At 46.4% G+C, this 22,628-nt stretch overlaps 2 long non-coding RNA genes across 2 annotated transcripts; both read left to right on the top strand.

The window, feature by feature from the left end:
- Positions 1–9,087: 9,087 nt before the first annotated feature.
- LOC309361666 lies at positions 9,088–11,229 on the top strand. The gene is made up of 2 exons (XR_014164585.1): positions 9,088–9,481; positions 10,862–11,229. It is a non-coding gene; the product is annotated as an uncharacterized lncRNA (long non-coding RNA).
- Positions 11,230–16,860: 5,631 nt separating this feature from the next.
- LOC309362341 lies at positions 16,861–22,359 on the top strand. The gene is made up of 2 exons (XR_014164927.1): positions 16,861–17,139; positions 21,888–22,359. It is a non-coding gene; the product is annotated as an uncharacterized lncRNA (long non-coding RNA).
- The last annotated feature ends 269 nt before the right edge of the window (positions 22,360–22,628 follow it).

The following is a 22,628-nucleotide window of genomic DNA, read 5'->3' as shown; positions in this document are numbered from 1 at the left end:
TGGGAGCCAGTGAAGATCTTTTAGGACCGGTGTTATATGGTCTTGGCAGCCACTCCCAGTCACAAGTCTAGCTGCTGCATTCTGGATTAATTGTAGTTTCTGAGTCACTTTCAAAGATAGCTCCATGTGGAGCACATTGCAGTCGTCCAAGAGCAAGATAACCAGGGCATGCACCACTCTGATGAGACAGCCTGTGGACAGGTAGGGTCTAAGCCTGTGTACCAGATGGAGCTGGTAAACAGCTGCCCTGGACGCAGAATTGACCTTCACCTCCATGGACAGCTGTGAGTCCAAAATGACTCCCAGGCTGCGCACCTGGCCAACATTCTCTTGCCATCGAAGGCTGTGCCCAGATGCACTGGGTGATCACAAAACAGCGTATATAAACAAAGAGAGAAAGTAGGGCTATACAGTTCTTGTATGTGGAGGTTCCTTTTAAAAAAGAATGTGAATGTCCATGCCATTCAAAGCAGCTGTAGCTCTGATAGTCTCTGTGGTAGATTTCTCAGTGCTATTAAAGCACAGTGTTGTTTTGTTTTTTAGTTTTTTTAAAGGTTATAAGAATAGGATGGCTGAAGGAAGCTCCATCTAGACCAACATTCTCTTGAAAAATGAGGCTGTGTGTGGATGATCACAAAACAGGGTGTGTGGCAAAGAGAGAAAAAGCCTGGGGCTTAACTGCTCTTGGATAAGTAGGTTCCATTTTTATGCCATTTTATGTCATTGCTCTTATTCTCCAGTAATTGGTCTTATTTATTTCTCAGCTGGAGGATTTCCCCAGGAACTGCAACACACAATAGATTACGCCTAGGACAACACAATAGTGGCAACCCAGCAAATAATGAATTGTGTGTAGTAGCAGAGCTCTTTCCTTGGGACGCAAGGAGCCCTGGCAGACGAACTCCACAAATACAAGGGGGAAATCCTGGTGACAACAGTGGGAAGCCACACCTTTCATCTCAACCTGCTTGTGGGCTCTGCAGAAGCCTCTGGCTGGCCTCTATTGGAAACAGAAGAGTAGGCTTTTGTAGTGTTCTTGCTACAGCCATCCTAGTAAGCCACAAGCCATACTTATGCGAACAAGCAGTGTGGTCCATCTAACTCAGTATTGTCTACACTACCTGGCAGCTGCAGGTCTCCAAGGTTCCAGTCAAGGGATCTCCACACCCACTCAGCTGGAGATGTCATTGGGGATTCATCTTTGGGCCCTATGCATGCAAAGCAGGTGCTCTACCCACTGAGCCACAGCCGCTCTCACAACACAGGTTTTTATTCTTATTACACATAGATTAGAGTTCATTGCTTGGCTCTGTGCAAAAAACAAACAAACCAGGGGTTTGAAATGCAGGTTTTTCATACATGGGGGGGGGGGTGCGTGCAAGCGCACGTACACACACACACACAAACACAAACACATACAGAGGTTTTCATGGGTCCAGCCAGAGTCTCCTCTGGACTGCAGGGTGTCTGTCTATGTGGCACTCATGGCTGGGTCCTTTAGGAAGAGGCTTTCTCACTAGGTTATAGAATCAGAATTGTAGGGTTGGGATATACCTTCAAGGGTTATCTAGTCCAACTCCCTGCATTGCAGGATTCACAATAGTCCCTGGCAAATTGCCATCCAACCTCTGCTTAAAAACCTCCGAAGAAGGAGAGTCCACTGCCTTCCTAGGGAGTCTGTTCCACCGTTAAACAGCTCTTACTATCAGAAAGTTCTCCCTAATGTTTAGTCTCAATCTCCTTTCTTGCAACTTGAATCTGTTGGTTAGAGTTCTGCCCTTTGGAGCAGCAGGAAGCAAGCTTGCAAGCTTGGGACAGCCTTTCAGACTTTTGAAGGTGGCTGTCAGTTCACCTCTCCCTCTCCTCTTCTCCAGGTGAAACACACTGGTCCCAACCGTATGGATGAAGACCTTCCTGAGGTCCGTCCCCTCCTCCTCCTCCTGCTTTCTCCCTCAAAGCACAGGGGGCGGGGGCTATCACCCTTTTATGATCATTGCTGAAGTTGCTGCTACCCCCTCCCCTGTGTGAAAGGACTGGTTTGAGGAGTGGGCTTCCCAGCCCTCCCTGACCCTGAGTGTCACTAAGTGAAAATGCTGCCTGGATGAGGGCCAAGCATAACAGCCGAACCCTTCTCCTACCTCCCTTCCCAGGCAGACCAAGATGATCAAATTAGCAGGATTGGGATCTAACTCATGAAGCTGAAGGTCCAAGAAAAATTGAAAAGGGGACATTCAAATTATCAAGGGGATGGAGTGCCTCTCCTATGAGGAAAGGGTGCAGCATTTGGGACTTAGTTTAGAGAAAAAGTAAGTAATTTGTAGAATTATGCATGGGACATGGAAAGCAGACAGAGAAAAGCTTTTTCCTCTCTCTCATAACACCAGTACTTGTGGACATCCAGTGAAGCTGAATATTGGAGGATTCAGAACAGATAAAAAGAATGATGTCTTCATGCAGCACAGTTAAATGTTGGAACTCACTCCCACAGGAGGCAGTGATGACTGCCATCTTGAACAGCTTTAGAAGATGACTAGAAAAATTCATGGAGGAGAGGGCTATCAGTGGCTACCTGCCACAGCTTGTTTTTTCTGCTTCAGAGGGTAGGTCTAGAACCAATTGCTTCAAGTTATAAGAAAGGAGGTAGGGACGCGGGTGGCGCTGTGGCTTAAACCACAGAGCCTAGGACTTGCCAATCAGAAGGTCGGTGGTTCGAATCCCCACAACGGGGTGAGCTCCCGTTCCTCAGTCCCTGCTCCTGCCAACCTAGCAGTTCGAAAGCACGCCAAAAGTGCAAGTAGATAAATAGGTACTGCTACGGCAGGAAGGTAAACGCCGTTTCCGTGCACTGCTCTGGTTTGCCAGAAGCGGCTTAGTCATGCTGGCCACATGACCTGGAAGCTGTATGCCAGCTCCCTCGGCCAATAAAGCGAGATGAGCGCTGCAACCCCAGAGTCATCCACGACTAGACCTAATGGTCAGGGGTCCCTTTACCTTTACCTTTTAAGAAAGGAGAGTCTGACTAAATATCAGGAAAGCTTTCTGACACTAAGAGCTGTTTGACAGTGAAACAGACTCCTTTAGAAGGTGGTGGTTTCCCCTTCATTTTAAGTTTTATGCAGAGATCAGATGGCCATAGATTCTGTAGCCGGAATTCCTGAGTTGCAGAGGATTGGACTAACTGACACTCTGGGTCCCTTCCAAGTCTATAGTGCTATGATTCTATGAATAGCTGTGCTCTTCCCTCACAGTTGGAGGCAATAATGCTTCTGAATCACACTTGCTAGTAACCACAGGTCCCGTCTTCCTCACCTTTTCTCTAAATTTAAAAGCCCCGAATGCTGCTGCCAAATGCTGGAACGAGGAGTCATTCCATCTCCTTGATAATTTTGGTTGCCCTTTTCTGAAGCTTTTCCAACTCTGCAATATCCTTTTTCAGGCAAGGTGACCAGAACAGTACACAGTGTTCCAAATGAGGTTGCACCAGGGATTGGTATGATAGCATGATGATATTGGTACAATGCCATGCTGGGACTCAGGCCGCTGAATTTGGGGAGAGACTGGCATCACTCCTGAGCACCCTCTCTCTGCAAGTTCAGTCATGATCTCAAGCATGGCTGGTTTGGCCATTGGGCCACTGGTCTGTTCTTTCCTACCTTAGAGCTGCCCTTGGGGAACATCCCATCCGTGTCCTACAACTGTACTCTCTCTCCACCTTGCCCCATTTAAATTTGCAATAATGTACCTACATTAAAGCATGCTGGCGAAGACAATGAGAAACTCTCATAGATGCTGGTTTCCACTAGGAAGGGAGACAAAAGTTGTACCTCACCTTGCAAAATAGCAACTAAATGAGTAGTGCATACATTCAAAGAGCTACCTGCCTATAAATGCCCTTTGCCCAATTCTCATAGGACTGGGCAGATTCATGGAGGGTATGACTATCAATGGCTACAGTAAATGCCTTAAATATCAGTTGCTGGGAACTGCAAGTGGGGAGAGAGTGATGTCATGTTCGGGTCCCACTTGTGGACTTCCCTTTGGGGCAGCCGGTTGTCTACTGCGAGGACGAAGTGGGCTTTGGCCTGACCTAGCAACACTGTTCTGATATTCTTATGGAACCTGGCACCCATTACGGGAATCCCTCAAGCAGGACCTACCTGTCTGCAGTAAGAGCTTCCCAGCCACTGATATTATTCAGAGGCATCCTGCACGCCTTGCTCTGGTGCGCGCCTTTTTGTACACATTACTGGGCTGGAGAACTGTATTGCAAAATGTGGAGAAGTCCAAATGTCAAAGGATAGTTGGTGTGCTGTTTTTGAGATTGCAAATTGTGCAAGTTTATGCTTAAAGGCAGGCTTGACTCTCCCTATGCCCCCTGCCACCATATGGGGCTCAGGCAAATGTGCTTGATCCGCAGCAGGGATCGGGTGTGCAGTACGAAAACAATCACTGCTATCAGGAGGCAGGAAACACAGTTGAAAAAGGAAGAAAAATGGCATCAAAGTCCATTTGTTAGGGGAGAAAATAAACAGGAAAGGGGCAGATAAACTATTGTCCAAGAGAAAATAAGAGGCGGCAACAGCAGCAGCAGGAGGAGAGGCAGCTCCTGAGGGACCTCAAGTCACCCAAATTGCAAACTTTCCTCCAAACCCAGAAGAGTTTGCACGGCCCAGAACAATTATTTATTTAGAGTATTATATTTATTTATTGCATTTATATCCAACCTTTTTTGCTCCTAGGAGCTCAAGGTGGTGTTAGCACATCTTGCACCTTGGGTGAATTAGACTGGAATAATCACTTACAGTTTCTAGAGTTCTAAGGCCTTGTTTATGCAGGAACTATTTACAGGATGAGTAGAGATGAAAAGAAAGAAGACATCTTGTCTGGAGACAAGAACAAGGGGGATGGCTCAGCTTTTAGGGGTGGAGTTAGACAGAGAGGCTACAAGCAAGTGCTGGCTAGATTGCTCCACAAGCAGTGCCCTCATGTAGTTTAAATTAGTACAGTACATGCATTTACTACAAACTCAAATTCTGAACCCCCACAACGACCCTGTGAAGTAGGTCAGGTTGAGAGGCAGTGGCTAGCCCAAGGGCACTCAGTGAGCTTCATAGCCAAGTGGGGATTTGAGCTTCCAGGTCTTTGTCCAACACTAGCTGCTATACAACAAGAATGCTTCCAGAGGAGTGCATCTTACTGTGGCAGGAATGTCAGGAGAGCCCCTGAACGCAATGCAGCTGGCTTACCACACTTTGAAGGACATGATTTAATAAACGCTGCTAGTTAAAGAAAGGACCCCATAAGTCCATTTAGCCTAGGGTCTAAAATTATCCAAGGGTATTGCTATTGAAAGCTACTTTGCACCAGGCAAAGTTGTTCACTTATGCACAATGCACAGGGATGCTTAATCAGGCCCATTTGTTGATCTGGCTCAGTATTGCCTACACTGACTGGCAGAGGCTTTCCAGGGTTTCAGGCAGGGGACATTTCTGGCACCACCAGGAGATGTCATTGAATAATCATCATTATCATTATCATTATCATTTTCATTTCTATATAGCTTTATATTTTTAAAGAAAAAAATATCAAAGTGGTTTACAGCAGATTAAAACATCAAATAAAATAATCCATAATAAAATATTGCTGAAGAAAGTCAAGTATAAAGTATACATTCAAAGCAACATAATTAGGAGACTAAAATATTATCTTAAACATTTCAGAATAAGACATTACTAAAGGAAGTCAAATATAAAATGCACATTTAAAACTTCATAATTAACAAAATATCATAAACATAGAACATACAAACCTGTGACCTTCTGCACTAAGGGCAGATGCTCTGCTACTTAATTATGGCCCTTCCTACAAACAAAGTAAGATTCTAGTCCTCGTAGTTCTGAATAAAGGGCTGAATTAAATAGGAATTTAGGTCCATATAGCCTTCTGCTGCTACCAGTCATTGTTCTTTAGTGATTTGTTAAGTCTTTTTAAAGATTGTGTCATTTTATGCATTTTTATTAATCTATTTGCCTGTTGCAAATGCCTTTTGCAAAGGACAGGCATATAAATGAATGAATGAATGAATGAATGAATGAATGCTATGGTTGGACTGTTGGGAGTTAGGAAGTGAGAAATGGAAGAAGTGTCCTTATTTATTTATTTATTTTAATTTCTAAACTGCCCTTCATCCAAGTATCACAGGGTAGTTTATAACATAAAAACACAAAATTTCATAACAAACAAAAGCAATATCCCTTCCCACACACAGTTTAAAGGGCAATTGATTGTTTAATTAGCCAAAGGCCAGAGAGAAGAGGAATGTTTTTGCCTGGTGCCTAAGGATATGTAATGAAGGTCCCAGGTGAGCTTCCCTGGGGACAGCATCCCACAAATGGGGAGCCACCACATAAAAAGGCTGCTCTCATGCTGCCATCCTCCAGACCTCTTGTGGAAGGGACTCTGATGGTGATCACAGTGTGAAATTTTAGGGAAAAAATACACTGGATTGGGTGTCCTCAAAAAATACACTGGATTTGGAGTCTCCAAAATCAACTCTGAGTCTGGGAGAGGACCAGGGGGTTGCAATCATAGAATTGAAAGGCACCCAAAAGGACGTCTAGTCCAACTCTCCTGCAATGCAGGAACCACAGTTAATGGCTGGGCTGTATCCACTTTGAGCAGGTGGGCAGCTGCGGAACTGAAAGTGCCCTGGTTCTGGCACCACTCGGGGTCCCTGGAGTGACTCTAGGCACAAATGGACTCTTGCAGTGTTCTTCAACCTTTGGTCTCCAGCTGGACTACAATTCCCATTATCCCTGGCCATGGGCTAATCCGTATGGTGGTGATAAGCATAGTAATTCAACAATATCTGGGGGCCCACAACTGAAGGACAGTAGACTGTTGCCTGGGTGCCTTTCGCAGAAGCATTTGATAAAGTGGCTGATGGTATCCTATTGAATGTGGGCAGTCTTTGAATTGAATAAACTGGGATCATGGTAAGCAGGGCAGGCTCGTAGCTCTCAGCACCCTACTGCTGGGACAGGAGCAGGATTTGGGGATTATTTTTCTGAGAAAGACACACAAGGGCTGGGGGAGGGGGGTTTGGAGAGAGAGAGAGAAGAAAGTAATAAATGCAGCCTCAGCAAGGATTAAAGGAGCCTGTCCGAGTTGTTGAACTTGGGCACCGCGTTCCCAAAGATTATTGTGTTCAAAAGGCATTCCTAACATAGTTTATTCCCAGTCATCTGTTGCAATCCATGGCTGCTCTACAAACTGGAGCATTTGCTCCAACTTATCCCCAACCCCCCTGTCCCATCTCATAAGTGTAACCCTAGCAGCTCAGGATCATTACATGGGGATGAGGGGCTTGAAAGAGAGCAGAGCTTTTGCTCGGGTGCCTGCTTTTACGCACTGCTAGACATCTTCTCTCTGTGCCTCTCTCCCCCCCCCCCCCAATTATCTGACATGAATTCAATGCAAGGCAGAAATCTGGAAGAATCCAAAGCAGGCAAGCTCATTTTGTTTGGTGTCTGTGTCTACTAAGCACAGCTCATTTGCACAATGCACAGGACCAAATAATAATGTCAGGATTACTTTGCTAGATCTTATAAAAAGGTTACTTAGGAAGCCGCCTTCCACCAAATCAGAATACTGGCCCGTCAATCTCAGTATTTTCAGCACTGACTGGCAGCAACAGCTCTCTGGGGTTTCAGGTAGGGAGCATTCCAAGCCCTGCCAGGAGATGCTGTTGTGGATCGAAAGGAGATCCAATTCAACATTAGGAAGAATCGTTTGACAGTGGGACAGACTCCCTGAGTAGGTGGTGGACTGTCCTTCATTGGATGTTTTTAAATAGAGGTTAGGGGACAAGTGTCAGGGATTCTTTAGCTGCAATTCTTACATTGCAGGGGGTTGGACTAGATGACCCTTGGGGTCCCTACAGTTCTATGGCTCTGTGAACCTGGGACTTTCTGCATGCATGACAGGTGCTCTGCCACTACTCTGCGGTCCTTCCAAGTCTAGATGGACTGTTGGAGGTCCATCTCTCTCCCCCCCCCCACCATACACAATGCTCATTGCATGGATAAATGACGAATCAGGTGACAGCATTAAGGAGGCTGCAGCTTCAGCACTGAGACAGCAAATCCTTCCTTTGACCTTGGACCAGAGGTGCTAAACAAGAGCTGCCCAGTTCCCAGCTTCCAGTTCCCATTTAACTCAGCAGCTGTTTTGCTTTGCAGTGGAAGATTGCAAAAGGAGTATATTGCAAAAATGAGAGGCCCCCCCACCCCCATTTACTAAGGCTGTTTAACTAAGCCTGGTTGAGGGACGTGGCCCCCTGCTCTGCACTGATGACCTCCAGATCGTACATGTGGCTTTCAGGTCCCCATTTGGAATGTGCCCCAGCTGCTCTTTAGAATTGCCCTCTGTGCTTGGGAATGCCTTTCCATAACAGGAAGAGGAACCCTCAGTGGTGTAAGGATAGCTGCAGCAGGAGGAGCAGGTTTCCTGGCTAACTTTGTTTCAGAATCATACCATAGTGAAGGGCAATGAGGATCAGTGGCATTGTGGGGGGAGGGCACAGGGGGCAGCGGCAACAGATTCCCACTGGGGCATCTGGTTGGCCACTGTGGCAGGATGTTGGACTATGTGGGCTATTGGCCTGATTCTGCAAACTTCTTGTGTATACACACACACACACACACACAGTGTAAAATTATAGGTACTAGCATAGCTGTCATTTCCCTTTTTTTAAGGGAAATTCCCTTATTCCGAATAGGATTCGTCGCAAGGAAAGGGAAAAGTTGACAGCTATGGGTACTAGTATTCATAAGGATATTCATGGGGTAAATATTTAATGCACAATTAAGCATATATGTATTATATCTTATATATAGGATAGTGTATATATTATTTAATGGGGCAAGTCAGTTAATTGTACTACTGTATATACATAAGAGTATTAAGATCATCATCCTTGTTCCTAGGATTCCGCCATTTTGCTCAGGGGCCCTTTGATGCCTCATAAGCAGCGTTTCAAGCTCAGCCAGAGGGGGGGCGGGAATGCAGGAGAGAGAGAGAGAGAGAGAGAGCGAAGAGAGAGTTGCAGAAAAAGTCCCTTTTGTCCTTCCCCACAAAGGGGCTTTGAGCTGTATTATCTGTTGGGCAGCAGCTCAGCGAATGGCCAGGAGGCCTCTGGATGCCAGCAGAGGAGGAATAGTGAGACCGGGCCAAGGCGGGGCTCCCTCCTCCTTCCAGGCACATAAGAAAGGAGCCGGTCCATCAGATAAAGTCCCTCTGGAAGAGACAAGGATCTCTCTCTTGCAGGCATTCCGGCTGTTCCGGATTGAGAACTTCATGCAAAACCAAGGCCTGCAGGGAGCTTTAGAAACCAGCCAGGCTGCCAAAAAGGGTCCCTGGGGCCTGGTTTTCGCAACAGGGCTCGAAGACACCCCCCCCCCAAGCAAGCTGTCAACGTGAGGTATGGTGAACACGGCCTTTGTCTCACAGGAGCGACACCATCATACTGGCAGAATCCAAAGGGCACTGAAAAGAGGCCACAAATTCTGTAGCAAGGGATCCTGCAAATTGCTGAAATCTTGCAAACTCAGCACATTTGCCAGTATGGTTGTCGTTCTTGTTATTTATTGCATTTCTATCCTGCCTTTTTCTCCAAGGAGCTCAAAGTGGCATACATGGCTCTCGTTTAATCCCCTAAAATAACCCTGCAAGGTAGGTTACACTGGGAGGCAGCAGCTGGCTGCAAGGTCACCCAGGGAGCTTCATGGCGGATTGGGGATTTGAACCCTGGTCTCCCAGCTCTTAGTCCAACACCAACCACTGTGTCACCACTGGCTGATGGCACTCAACTTTATGAGCTTCTCCTTGTGTTGGAAGGAGGGGGGTTGTGGAGACCACTTGAGACAGCCACAGGAACCCCCCCCTGCCACGCCTCTGCTATTCTCATTTGCATCTAGAACAGAAAGAAGAGCCCTGCAGCTGAATCAGTTAAGGGAGGCCCACCTAGACCAGCTTGCTGTTCTCACAGTGCCCACCAAGTGCCCCAAAGGGAAGTCAGTGCAGAATATGAGCCTGACAGCAACTCTCCCCTCCAGAGATTAAAGCAACTGGTATTCAGAAGCATTACTGGTGGAGGCTGAACATAAAGAAGAACCTAGGAATGGGGGGCATCTAGCCCAGCATCCCGTTCCCACAGTGGCCTAACCCCAGACTACTGGGCCAGATGCAGCACCACCAAACCTGCATCAAGGTCCCTTGGTTGTTGCTGTTTTCAAGTTTGCTCAGTGTTGACTTGCAAAAGGGAAAGGTCCCCCTATACCTTTACATAAATCGATGCTATGACCTGCTTTTTGTGAAAAGCCAGTTAATTTTCTGGTTCAGAGCTCAGGGCAGCTGGGAAAGGCCTTGCGGAGAGAAGCCGCGTTGGACCTGAGCTCCTGTGCTCTGGGCAGTTTGAAAACTGTGGGCGTTCCTCCACCCCCACCCCAAATTCCTCTCTCCAACGTTTCCAATCCAGACCGCTTGAGGGTGGGGGAGGCGGGTGCTGTGGAATGACTTCCTGGTTCCCAGACTTCACATGCCAGCAGTGGCCTTTATTTATGGCCCAGGAGGCTTCCCTCTTGAGCATAAATCAGGAAGGGGGAGGGGGAAGGTCAGCCTAGTTCCTGAGCATGGATGCAAAGGGCTTTCCCTATACTCCGGGAAGCTGGACCTCTGTGTGTGTGTGAGCATGGGAAGAGTTAAAGAGGGAGCCTCTGGCCCCTGCCCAGTTCCCTCCCTCCCACATCACAATTGAACCAGGAAATAAACAAAATTGATGCATTTTTGTTTCATTTCACAGCTGGAAGATAGAAGGATTTCCTCTTTGATTTCCTGCTTCCAGAGGAGAGGTGATGGGCAATACAGATGAAGCTGCCCTGTTACGGAGACAGATCATTGGTCCACCAAGCTCTATATTGTAAACTCTGGCTGGCAGCAGCAGCAGCACTCCAGGTTTTATGGCAGAGAACATTCCCAGGCCTGCATTGACTGAACCTAGGACTTTTTGCTTGCTAGCTTCCCCAGCCCCTGACTGAGAACCATGATGTTCAGGAATCTTAACTTTATTTTTTAAGGGGAAAGTATCATGCATGGTTCCATGCAGTGAGGGAACAAAGCAGGGTATAGATGTAAGAGAATAAATGAATAAAAATGCAGACAGCAGCTTAATTCTCAGTTTGGGAATCTCTCGCCTCTCCCCATCACACCTCCCCACACCCTGCTATGGCAAAAATACCCAAGATTTTTGGCTGACTCTCTCAGAGCAACTTTCACACCTCCCAGAGAGTCCCAGCCAGGCCTCAACGCCTCTGCAGCTTGGAAGGGTGTGAAATAGCACTGGGTACCAGCCTATCAGATTGTGCTGGGCCTGGGATGCCAGGAAGCCAGCAGCCCTTGACACCTAAGTGAGAGAAGCAGAGAACTCCCTTTGACACCAGTGGCTACTTTTAAGATGAAAGCACCACGGAGGTCCCTGGCAGAGTCTGCAGAAATGAGGATCCCAGCTGAGGGGATGGTGCTTGGACCTAAAAGCCAGGCAGGTGTCTCTTTTTTTGTGGCCCTCATTCTGAAAAGCGCTGGGGTCTCAGCCCTGCCTGGGCATCTCCTACTCTGACCCTGCCAGGGCCCAGGAGGGAGGGAAGGAGGGGGTACATCGTGTCCCTGCCATGAATCAAAAAGGGGGTTTGGGAGTCAAAAGAGGAGACCCATAAATTTCCTGGGACCTCAGAAAGTATTTGCATATATTGTATGAAGCCTATTACAGTGGTACCTCTGGTTACAAACGCTTCAGGTTACATATGCTTCAGGTTCCACACTCTGCTAACCTAGAAATAGTGCTTCAGGTTAAGAACTTTGCTTCAGGATAAGAACAGAAATCGGGCTTCGGCCGTGCGGCAGCAGCAGGAGGCCCCATTAGCTAAAGTGGTGCTTCAGGTTAAGAACAGTTTCAGGTTAAGTACGGACCTCCGGAACGAATTAAGTACTTAACCTGAGGTACCACTGTATTTACATTTTGTGTAAGCCTGCATAAAATGCCATGACACTTCTCCCCCCTGCCAACTTCCTCATCTGCCAATTCCCCCCTCCTCCCCGTCTACTTCTCCTGGGCAATCCAGAGAGGCAGCGCTGAAGTCCCAGCAAACAATATTGCGAGTGGGCAAGTTGAGAAGGCGGGCTTGCTTTGCCTCTCCTGCGGGAGATGCATACTATCTACTGTCTGCTGGACCAGTGAAGGGCAGGTGTGTTGGCACTGATGTCCACCTTGAAGCAGAAGAAGGTGAAACATCTCATGGCCATTTTTGGGTAAAATTATATATTCCAAACAACTCACCTTAGAATCAGGAAAGAGTTAATATTTGCATTGATTCAAATTACATTTGTAGAAGTATAATAAAAGTAATTAAAAGTAATAAAGGCAAAAACACAAAAAAACCCTCTACCATTCCCCCCCCCCCCATAGTGCTCTGCTTTATTAATACTATGAATAGAAGACTGGGTCATTATTCATCTCTCTGAATTTTTATTTGGGCTTTTTCTGGAAAAAGGTGTTGTTAATTTGGAATTGTTAGTTAACCTGAGAAACAGTGTTGCTCAGATAGAATGAACAAGGAATTGCGAAGTCTTTTTACAGTTGAACACAACTCAAATTATTTTGGCCAACTTGCAACAAGCTGCAAAAATTTCAGGGGTGCTCCAGCTGCATTGTTGTTTTGATCAAGCAAGCACAGCTAGGTGCTGCAGTTTTAACTTATATTTATAATATTGCTTACAACACGTCAACACGCACGGAGGTACAGAACGTAACCCCCATGCAAAACGAAGATTGCCTGTATATATCTTTTTGTCACATTCCCTTTCCCCCCTTTCTTCAGATATAAAAATATTTATTTATAAATTATCTCTCCAAAATGTATTCTCACAAATCATGCGCCCAGAAGAGAAAATATAGGAAGAATGAAAAAGGGGTCAACAAACACTTAACCCAACAAACTGGATTAAGTGCAGCTTAAAAAAAAACCTTTTCATTGAACACATCTATAGATTTGGAGCAAGAAGAAACTGTTGAAACCTCATTCCCAAACAAGGAGCAGTTTATTTGAGTAATCATGCAAAGTGTTCTGATGAAGGGGAAGATGCAGAAAATGGAAATAGAAAACAGAAGTAAACAGGCTTACAGACGCATGTGGAAGTGAATTTGAAAGATGAAAGGGCTAATCATAATGCAGGCCTTGACATTGGATGCACCATAACTGAGTTTCCATCTCAAAAGGAAATAGAAAAGTATATTACATCTGGGACAGGAGTTGACATTATCTTAGAATTGTCAATAAAAGCTGAAGCTGTAAAATGGTACAAGCTTTTAAAGCACATCATCAATGTTGCAGTCTTCTTAGAAGAACATGGTCTAGTATTTTCTGGTTCATCCCATTGAATTGGTAATCCAAGCAATGGAAACTTTTTAGGACTTATTGAACTGCTCTCCAGGTAGGACTTCAGGAACATGTGCTAAGTGTAGAAGAGTTCACAGAAAAGGATTGAGTGGTTTCAAGTTCATTATCTGACCTTTGACTCACAAAATGAATTTATTACAGAATGCTCAAATCTTGTGAAAAAAACACATTTTGCTTGAGAGGCAATCTGCAAAGTAGTTTGCAGTAATAGTAGATTCCACACCAGATTCTTCCCATATGGAACAAACAGCATTTCTTCTGAGATACGTACTTTTAAAATAAATGCAGTATTAGATTCAAGAACGATTTCTCAGCTTTGCAGACTGTGGCAATGAAAAAAGGGAAGAAATTGCTCAGTTGGTAACTGACACATTGAAAGAACATGCTATTCCTTTTCAATGACTGCAGAGCTCAAGCCTACAATAATGGAACAAATATGGCTGGAAAATACAATGGCTCACAAGCAAAAATACAAGAACAATGCTGAACAGAACAATGCTCATACAGAAAGTATATGTTTTACATTTTGGTATACAATGTTATAGGTGTCTTCTTCAGTGGTGTTAAACAGTTGGCAGAAAAAACTGATTTCTTGTGGAAATATCTCACCATGCCTAAAAGTGATGTGGAGAGAAAAGCTCTATCTTAGAGCAATATCCTGCTGACCTTAGTGGTGGCAATTATGGAAAATAAATGCAACATTCACCCTCAGCAAATAAAGCATTTTTTGTAATTGCACAGTTAAAGCCGTTAGATCTGTTGCACTGCTTAACAGAGTACAGACTTGGTGATCTGTTTCCAAATGTCTGTGCTAACTTAAGAATACTATGAACAATTCCAGCAACAGTAGCTTCTGCAGCGGGGTCATTTAGCAAACCTCGGTTAATTAAGAATTACTTAAGGTCTACAATGCCTCAAGGACGTCTTGTGGATTTGGCCAGGCTAAGTATTGAATCAAACATTGCCAAGAACAATTAATTTTCGTGCTGTGATTTGAATTTTTCCCCAAGAGAGGCCTAAAAAACTTCTTTTTTTAAAAAAGTAAATAATAAGTTTTTCTACTTTTTCTTTATACTAATACTTTTTACTATTTGATCTGCATTGCAATATAAAAGGATGATTCAACGTGAATTATTTTTCCTTATCTGTGTGGTGGCATAAACAAAGTTATTCATTTCAAATGTGGTTTCTTATCTCTGACCTTATTTTATTTATGTTTATCTATTGTTATCATGGAGTGTGCATAAGAGCGTAAGGCCTTCAATTTATAAAAGTTAACGGAGAGCTCCGCTGCGACCTTCTCTCTTCTCCTGTACCCTTTTTGACCTTATAGGCTGCAGCTCATGGCATAAAACCCTAGTGGATAAAAACAGGAAGACTACTGGAGAAGGGAAGAGGCTCAAAATAAACTTTGTACACCCCCTCCTCCTGATAATAGTCTTCTCGGAGGCCCTGGCCCCAGGAACCCTGGCCGACCATCACCATGGGAGCCAGTATGGTGTAGATATGGAACCTGGCAGAGCAGGGTTGCCATCCCTCCCTCCCCCCTGCCGCCACCACCACCCAGTCAGCCATGGAGCTTACTGGGTGAGCTCACTCTCAGCCTAACCTATCACACTGGGTAGTTGTGAGGATGAAATGGGGGTGGGGGAGAGGAGAAATATGTATGTCACCTTGAGCTCCCTGAAGGAAAAAGTGTGATATAAATAAAATGTAACATAAACAAGAACTTATCTGAAGTGTCTCTAGATGCTGAGTGAACAAGTAAATAGAATGTACCGCATTTTTCCATGTATAACACTAGGTTTCCCCCCTAAAAAATAATGTCCAAAATTAGGGGGTGTCTTATACATGGATAGTGCCGAGGGTGGATTTTCTTAAATCTGGGTCCCCCAAAATATTGGGCATCTTATACATGGGTGTGTCTTATAGATGAAAACATATGGTATATCCCACTCCCTTTGCTATTGGAAGTTTTGTGCAGGGGGCCATGCAGGTGTCTGGTCTGATCCAACTAAGGCCTCCTTTCATTCTGCCCATGGAGAGAACCTAAGAAGAGCCCTGCTGGATCAGGCCAAAGGCCTAACTCGTCCAGCATCCTGTTCTCAGAGTGGCCAACAGGATGCCCATATGGGGAAACCCACAAGCAGGACCTGAGCACAACAGCAGCTCTCCCTCCTGTGGCTTCCAGCAACTGATGTTCAGAAGCACTGCTGCCTCCAGCTGGGGAAGCAGAGCATAGCCATCAAGAGCCACATCCTCCTCCACAAATATGTCTCATCCTCTTTTAAAGACATCCAAGTTGTGTTGACCATCTCTGCCTCCTGTGGGTGGGAGTTCCATAGGTTAAATCTGTACTGTGTGAAGAAGCCCTTTCTTTTATCTGTCCTGAACCTTCCAACATGCAGCTTCATTTTCGTGTGTCAGGAACTTCTTCTTTTTTGCCAATTTTTTGCTTTGTCCCACCAAAGTTTTTAATGCCAGACATTGTGTCAGTTGCAAATCTGACAACTCCGGGAGTTGTTGAGCTGTCACTGGAAACATGAAATGTGTGGTTTGCTTTGTTTTTGTATCGCCACATATTTTACAATGTTGACTTTTTGTTATGGACAACGGCCAAGACTAATAAATGAAACTAACAATGGATGGGGGGCTTGCCAACTTTTTTGCCCTCGCACGGTTCCTCTGCTTAGGACAGGTGCACAGCAGACCACGGGCAACTTCTCCACGCTGGCTATTGCTATGCCCAGCTGCACCTCTATCTGGTTAGGGATAGCCTAACTTCTGTTGTCTATCCTTTGGTAACCTCTAGGTTAATTACTGCAGTACATTATATGTGTGGCTGCTTCTGAAGACGGTTCGGAAACCTCAGCTGGTGCAGAATTCAGCAACTAGGTTGCTCACTGGGGCAAGACAGTTTAAGTATATAACATAAATCCTGGTCTGACTGCATTGGCTGCCAATGAGTTACCGAGCCCAATTCAAAGTGTTGGTTTTGACCTATAAAGACCCATGCGGACCCTGTGCTCATCATCTGAGACCTTGCTGGATCAGGCCAATGGCCCATTTAGTCCAACCTTCTCTTCTCATGGTGGGTGACTAGATGCCCATGATGGGAAGCCCACAAGGAGGACCCGATCACAAGAGAAACACTCTCCTGCATTTTGCAGCAACTGGGATTCAGAATCTTTACGGTCTCCACCTGTAGCAGGCAGAGCATAGGCAAAGCGATTTTGGTAGCTCAGAAGCTGACAGCCTCCTTGGGGCTAGCAGAGCTCTATGGAAACAAAGGTGACATCACAAAAGGAAGGAGGAGAAATGGAAAGGAGTGATCCTCTTTCCTCCACAAGAACCGCACCCTTTCCTTTTACAAGGCTCCTGTCAAAAGAGAAGAGACTGCCCTGCTGGCTAATGATGTTTTTAGGCACCTTGGTGTGTTCTACAAATGTCAACCTCAGGGAGGTGCCCTGAAAGTGGGCCCTGAGGCCATGTTGCTGAACAGACTTCTTGCTCCAAAACAGGCCTCTCCAGAGCCCAAGAGAAAAGATACTGCTGGACAGAGAGACATGATGCCAGCAACCTTTCAAGGCCATGACCTGCTGCAGTTTCTGGACTTCTGAGTAAACAGGTAGGGAGGGGCTGCCCACTTGAAAACCCATGGCAGATGGCCACCCAACCTCTGCTTAAAAACATCCGGTGAAAGAGAATTCACCACCTTCCAAGGGAGTCCGTCCCACTGTTGAACAGCTCTTACTGTCAGAAAGTTCTTCCTGATGTTCAGCTGGAATCTCCTTTCTTGTATCTTGAATCCTACCCTCTGGAGCAGGAGAAAACAAGCTTGGCCCATGTTCCATAGGGCTATCACATCTCCTCTCAGTCTCCTCTTTTCCAGGCTAAACATACCCAACTCCCTCAACCATTCCTCATGAGGCTTGGTTTCCAGACCCTTCATCATCTCAGTTGCCCTCCTCGGGACTCATTCTAGCTAGTCCAATGTGTTTCTGAAACTGGGGTGCCCAGAACTGGACACACAACTCCAGGTGGGATGTGGCCAAGGCAAAATAAAGCAGTCCTATTGCTTCCCTTGATCCAAAGACTATACCTCTGTTGGTTGCAGCCTAGTATTACATTAGCTTTTTTTGCTGCTGCATCACACTGTTGACTCAGGACAAACTTGTGGTCTACTAACACCCCTAGATCCCTTTAACATGTGCTGCTGTCATGCCTGGTGTCCCCCCATCCTATCCAGCACCTCTTCCCACTTGTGAATCCCTTCTTAAAGGATGGGGAAACTTACACACAGAGAGATTCTGCTCATGATCTGATTCTGATCCAAGCAGCTGTTGCAGATAATCATAACTTGACTCCTTTATCCTTTCTTTGCTCCCTGGTCCAGGTCCTCTTCAGTTGCAGGGGGAAGTCATGGTGTGTGTGTGTAATTTTCTCCCAGCCTCCCAGAATATAACTGCCTGGAGTTGCATTTAATGAGTTTAGCCAAAATGGGCTGGCTGGAGTGCCTTCTTCCTGCAAGGCAATGGAGGAACTCAATGGCAGACCGATGTGGCCCAGACAATGCCTGCCATTGTCCCGTCAGCTCTGTCTGCCAAGGCTCAGCCAAGGGATGAATGGGGCTTGTTTCTGCCGTGGGTTGCTGGCTTATTTATTTATTTGCTTGTTTAAAATGTTTCCATCCCGCCCCCATCCTAGAGGCAGCTCACCACCATTGTTAAAACAACAACGCCCACCCTTTATTAAAAACACACGCACGCTGCACAATCAAAACAACGAGGTGGCATTCAACCTTGCATGCAGGAGCTCAAGTACAATCCCCAATAGCATCTCCAGGTAGGGCCAGGAAAAGACTCCCTGCCTGAAACCCTGGAGAGCTTCTGCTTCCAGTCAGTGCAGACAACACTGAGCTAGATGGACTATTGGTCTGAGTACAGTGGTACCTCGGGTTACATACGCTTCATGTTACAGACTCTGCTAACCCAGAAATAGTACCTCGGGTTAAGAACTTTGCTTCAGGATGAGAACAGAAATCGTGCAGCGGCAGCGGGAGGCCCCATTAGCTAAAGTGGTGCTTCAGGTTAAGAACAGTTTCAGGTTAAGAACAGACCTCCAGAACGAATTAAGTACGTAACCAGAGGTACCACTGTATAAGACACCTGCTTATTTAAACCATCCCTTTCTTTAGAACAGGGGGAGGCAACCTAAGGCCCGGGGGCCGGATGCAGCCCAATCACCTTCTCAATCTGTCCCAGTGGCGTAGCGTGGGGGGTGCAGGGGGGGCCAGCCGCACCGGGCGCAACATCTGGGGGTTAGGGAAATCCACGGGTTAGGGGGCGCAAATCCACGGGTTAGGGGGCGCAAATCCATGGGTTAGGGGGCGCAAATTACTTGCCTTGCCCCGGGTGCTGATAACCCACGCTACGCCACTGATCTGTCCCGCGGGCGGTCTGGGAATCAGCGTGTTTTTACATGAGTAGAATGTGTCCTTTTATTTAAAATGCATCTCTTGGTTATTTGTGGGGCCTGCCTGGTGTTTTTACATGAGTAGAATGTGTGCTTTTATTTAAAATGCATCTCTGGGTTATTTGTGGGGCATAGGAATTCATTCATTCCCCACCCCCCCAAGATAGTCCATCCCACCACATGGTCTAAGGGACGGTGAACTGGCCCATGGCTGAAAAAGGTTGCTGATCCCTGCTTTAGAACCATGAGGACTGAAATCTTTATTTTAGTTTGGAGGAAGATGTACCACAGATCAGTGGTGCAGCATCTGTTTTGCATGCAGCAGGTCCCAGGTTCCATCCCTGCTGGCATATCCAGGTAGGGCTGGGATTGTCCCCTGCCTGAAACCCTGGACAGACACTGCCAGTCAGTGTGGGCAACACTGAACTAGGTGGACCAAGAGTCTGGCTCCGTATTTGGTTTTAGCTCAATGGAGAGCTGCTGCTAGTCAGTGTATGCAATACTGAGCTAAAAGGATCTATGATCTGCAACTGAAGCTCGCCCTTGCCTCGAAAGGGCCTGTGCAAAGCCTGGATGGGTGCCAGGGTGAGGGGCGATGGGCAGGTGGCAGCCTGAGCTGGCACTTCCTTCATCCCTGCCCTTGCCTGAGCCACCATGATTTGAAGCCGCACAAGGCCTCTTGAGGGCAAATATTCTCTCGGCTGGGCGGGATCTGCCCAGACTCATCCCGGGAGCGACGTGGAACCGGAGACAGAGGAACGTTCCCACCGGAGCGCTTCCAAGTCCGTGGCTCGAGGCACTGTGTTCTTGGAGGGAGAAAGCAATAAACAGGTGGATGCAGGAACACCTGCCAAGTCCAGCGGACAGTCTCAACATGCGTAGGTATGGCCTACGGGCCAGGGGAAAGGCGGTGGCTTTGAGTTGAATAGGAAGCCTTCTGAGGTTGTGAGCCACTTGGCTGCTTGGATCCTGGTAATGGTGGCCCCGAGCACCAGTCCTCTAATGAGATGGGTGTTTCCAGAACTCCAAGGCAGCTTTCATTTGAGGGTGGAAAGATAAAGAAATAAATCACTGGAGCGGGGTGTCAAGGACTTCTACACCTGGGGCTACAAGGCTCTCCTACAGTCAACACAGTTGCTCCACCATAACAAGGACATTCCTCATCATCTCAGGGATTTTCTACCTTAGTTTTTACCCATGGGGCAACTCTTGAGCTTGTATCGCTGGAACAGGGGTGGCCTTTCTGGTTTGTTCCTTGTGGCTTCCACAAGACCCACAGACAACCTCACAGAGGGCTGTAGCTCAGAGGCGGAGCACCTGTTTTGCATGCAGAAGGTCCCAGGTTCATTCCCTAGCAGCATCTCAAGGTAGGTCGGGGGAAATGTCCCCTGCCTGGAACCAAGGGGAGCCATTGCTGCCTGTCAGAGTTGACAGTCCTGAGCAAGATGAGTCAATTGTCAGACCACTGATCCATCCAGCTCAGTACTGTCTGTGCTGACTGGCAGCAGCAGCTCCTCCAGGATTTTCAGACTGGGAAACGTCCCAGCCCTACCTAGAGGTGCCACTGGCAACTGAACCAGGGGGCTTCTGTGTGTATATCTGGGACCTTACTAAGGAGCTATGGCCCTTCGCTTAAACATGAAGTGAGGTTCTAGTCATTGTTCTGAAGCAAGGGTAGAACTGAATAGAAGCATAGGAAGCTGGCTTCTACAGTCAGACCATTGGTTCCTCTAACACAGTATTATCCCGTGACTCTCCAAGGTTGGGGAACATCTACCTGGAGATGATAGAAACTGAATCTGGATCTTCTGCATGTAAAGTGTAACAATAATATCAAGCAGTTGCATCCAACTGACTCAAGAATAGATCCATTGCAATTAAGGGGCCTAAATTAGACTACAACCCAAACCTTATTTCAGTGATATTTTCTTCCTTTCTCCCCCGTTTCATAGCGCTGGAGCTGTCCCTAGGCCTGAGCCTCCCTCTGATCCCAGAGGCAGCATATCAGGGACCTTTGGGCCCCCCTGTGATAGGTGTCCTTTCTGTTACTCCTGCTATGTTTCACAGGAAGGAGGTGCCATGGCATCAGGCTGATAGCCCAGAGGAGGAGGAAGTCTGGATATTGTCATAGGGGACGGATATGGGATTGGCAGAGCAGTTGGTCTCCTCCTTGGGTTCAAAATTGGGAGGGGAGGCACCGGAGATGTCTGTGAGAGAGTCCAAAACTTGCAAGCGAAATCAAAAGTTATTTGCTCCATGCAAGTAGATAAATAGGTACCGCCCCGACGGGAAGGTAAACGGTGTTTCCGTGTGCTGCTCTGGTTCACCAGAAGCGGCTTAGTCATGCTGGCCACATGACCCAAAAGCTGTACGCCGGCTCCCTCGGCCAATAAAGCGAGATGAGCGCCGCAACCCCAGAGTCGGTCACGACTGGACCTAACGGTCAGGGGCCCCTTTACCTTTATATCAGGAGTAGCCAAGCTTTCTTTAGCCTGAGGTCTATATTCACATATGTGCCACACAGTACTTATTCTACACTTGTAAGGAATCAATCTTTTAGCATGGCAGCAGCTACACAGAATGATAGAATCACAGAGTTGGAAGGGACCCTGAGGATCATCTAGTCCAACCCCCCTGCAATACAGAAATATGCAGCTGTCCCTTAAGGGGATCGAACCTGCAACCTTGGGGTTATCAGCACCACACTGTAACCAATTGAGCTATCCATACACTTTGGAACTCCCTGTTGACATCAGGTGGCCATCTTCGCTGCACTCTTTTTGGTGCTTGCTTAAAACATTTCTGTTTTGGCAAGTGTATCCAGACACACATAGGAGTTACAGAAGTTTTTATCACTTGTTTGCTACAGTTGATTTTAATTCAAACATCTCTTTTTAATAGGTCCTCCTCCAAAATGTTAATGCTTTATTTTATAGCCTTAAAGGGCTCAGGACTGCAATACCTCAAGAACCACCTCTCTCCATACAAACCTACCTGGACCCTGAGAGCATCTTCTGAGGGCCTTCTTTGTGTGCCTCCTCCACGAGAACTCTTGAGGGTGGAAACACAAGAACGGGGCCTTTTCTGCAGTGGCTCCTCATTTGTGGAATACTTTCCCTGGCGAGGTTCAGCTGGCGTCTTCACTGTACACCTTTAGGCGAAAAACATTCCTCTTTAACCAAGCCTTTGTCTGATTGACATCCAATGTCCTTTTAAAATGTGTTGTGGAAGCAGGGATAATTGGGTTGTCCTTGTTGTTGTTTTTATAATGTATTTTCTGTTTTTTATATTGTGATTTTATGTTGTGAATGCCCTGAGTTCTACAGGTATAGGGTGGTATACAAATTTAATAAATAAATAAAAATAATAAAAAATAGTTTTGTACACTGCTTAGAGGTGGGTTGTGTTTTTTTTAAAAGTATCAAATGGCATATAAATGTGGTTAAATAAAAAAGAACTCTGCTCCAGTCTGGCTACTTGCAGCCAGAGGGAGGATCTGTTCCACAGTGCCATCACTGCAGGTGGCCAGGGGGTGGTACTGCAACTGTCAGATCAGCAGAGTCAGGCAATTCCAGGGGCCAGGAAGATTTGGCCTGGTGCCATAAACTGCTGGCCTTGAGCGACTTTTGACACAATGACAGA

This window comes from Podarcis melisellensis, assembly GCF_964234715.1.
Source record: "Podarcis melisellensis genome assembly, chromosome: Z".
NCBI classification, from domain to species: domain Eukaryota; kingdom Metazoa; phylum Chordata; class Lepidosauria; order Squamata; family Lacertidae; genus Podarcis; species Podarcis melisellensis.
This window is presented reverse-complemented; position numbering and strand designations above follow the sequence as displayed.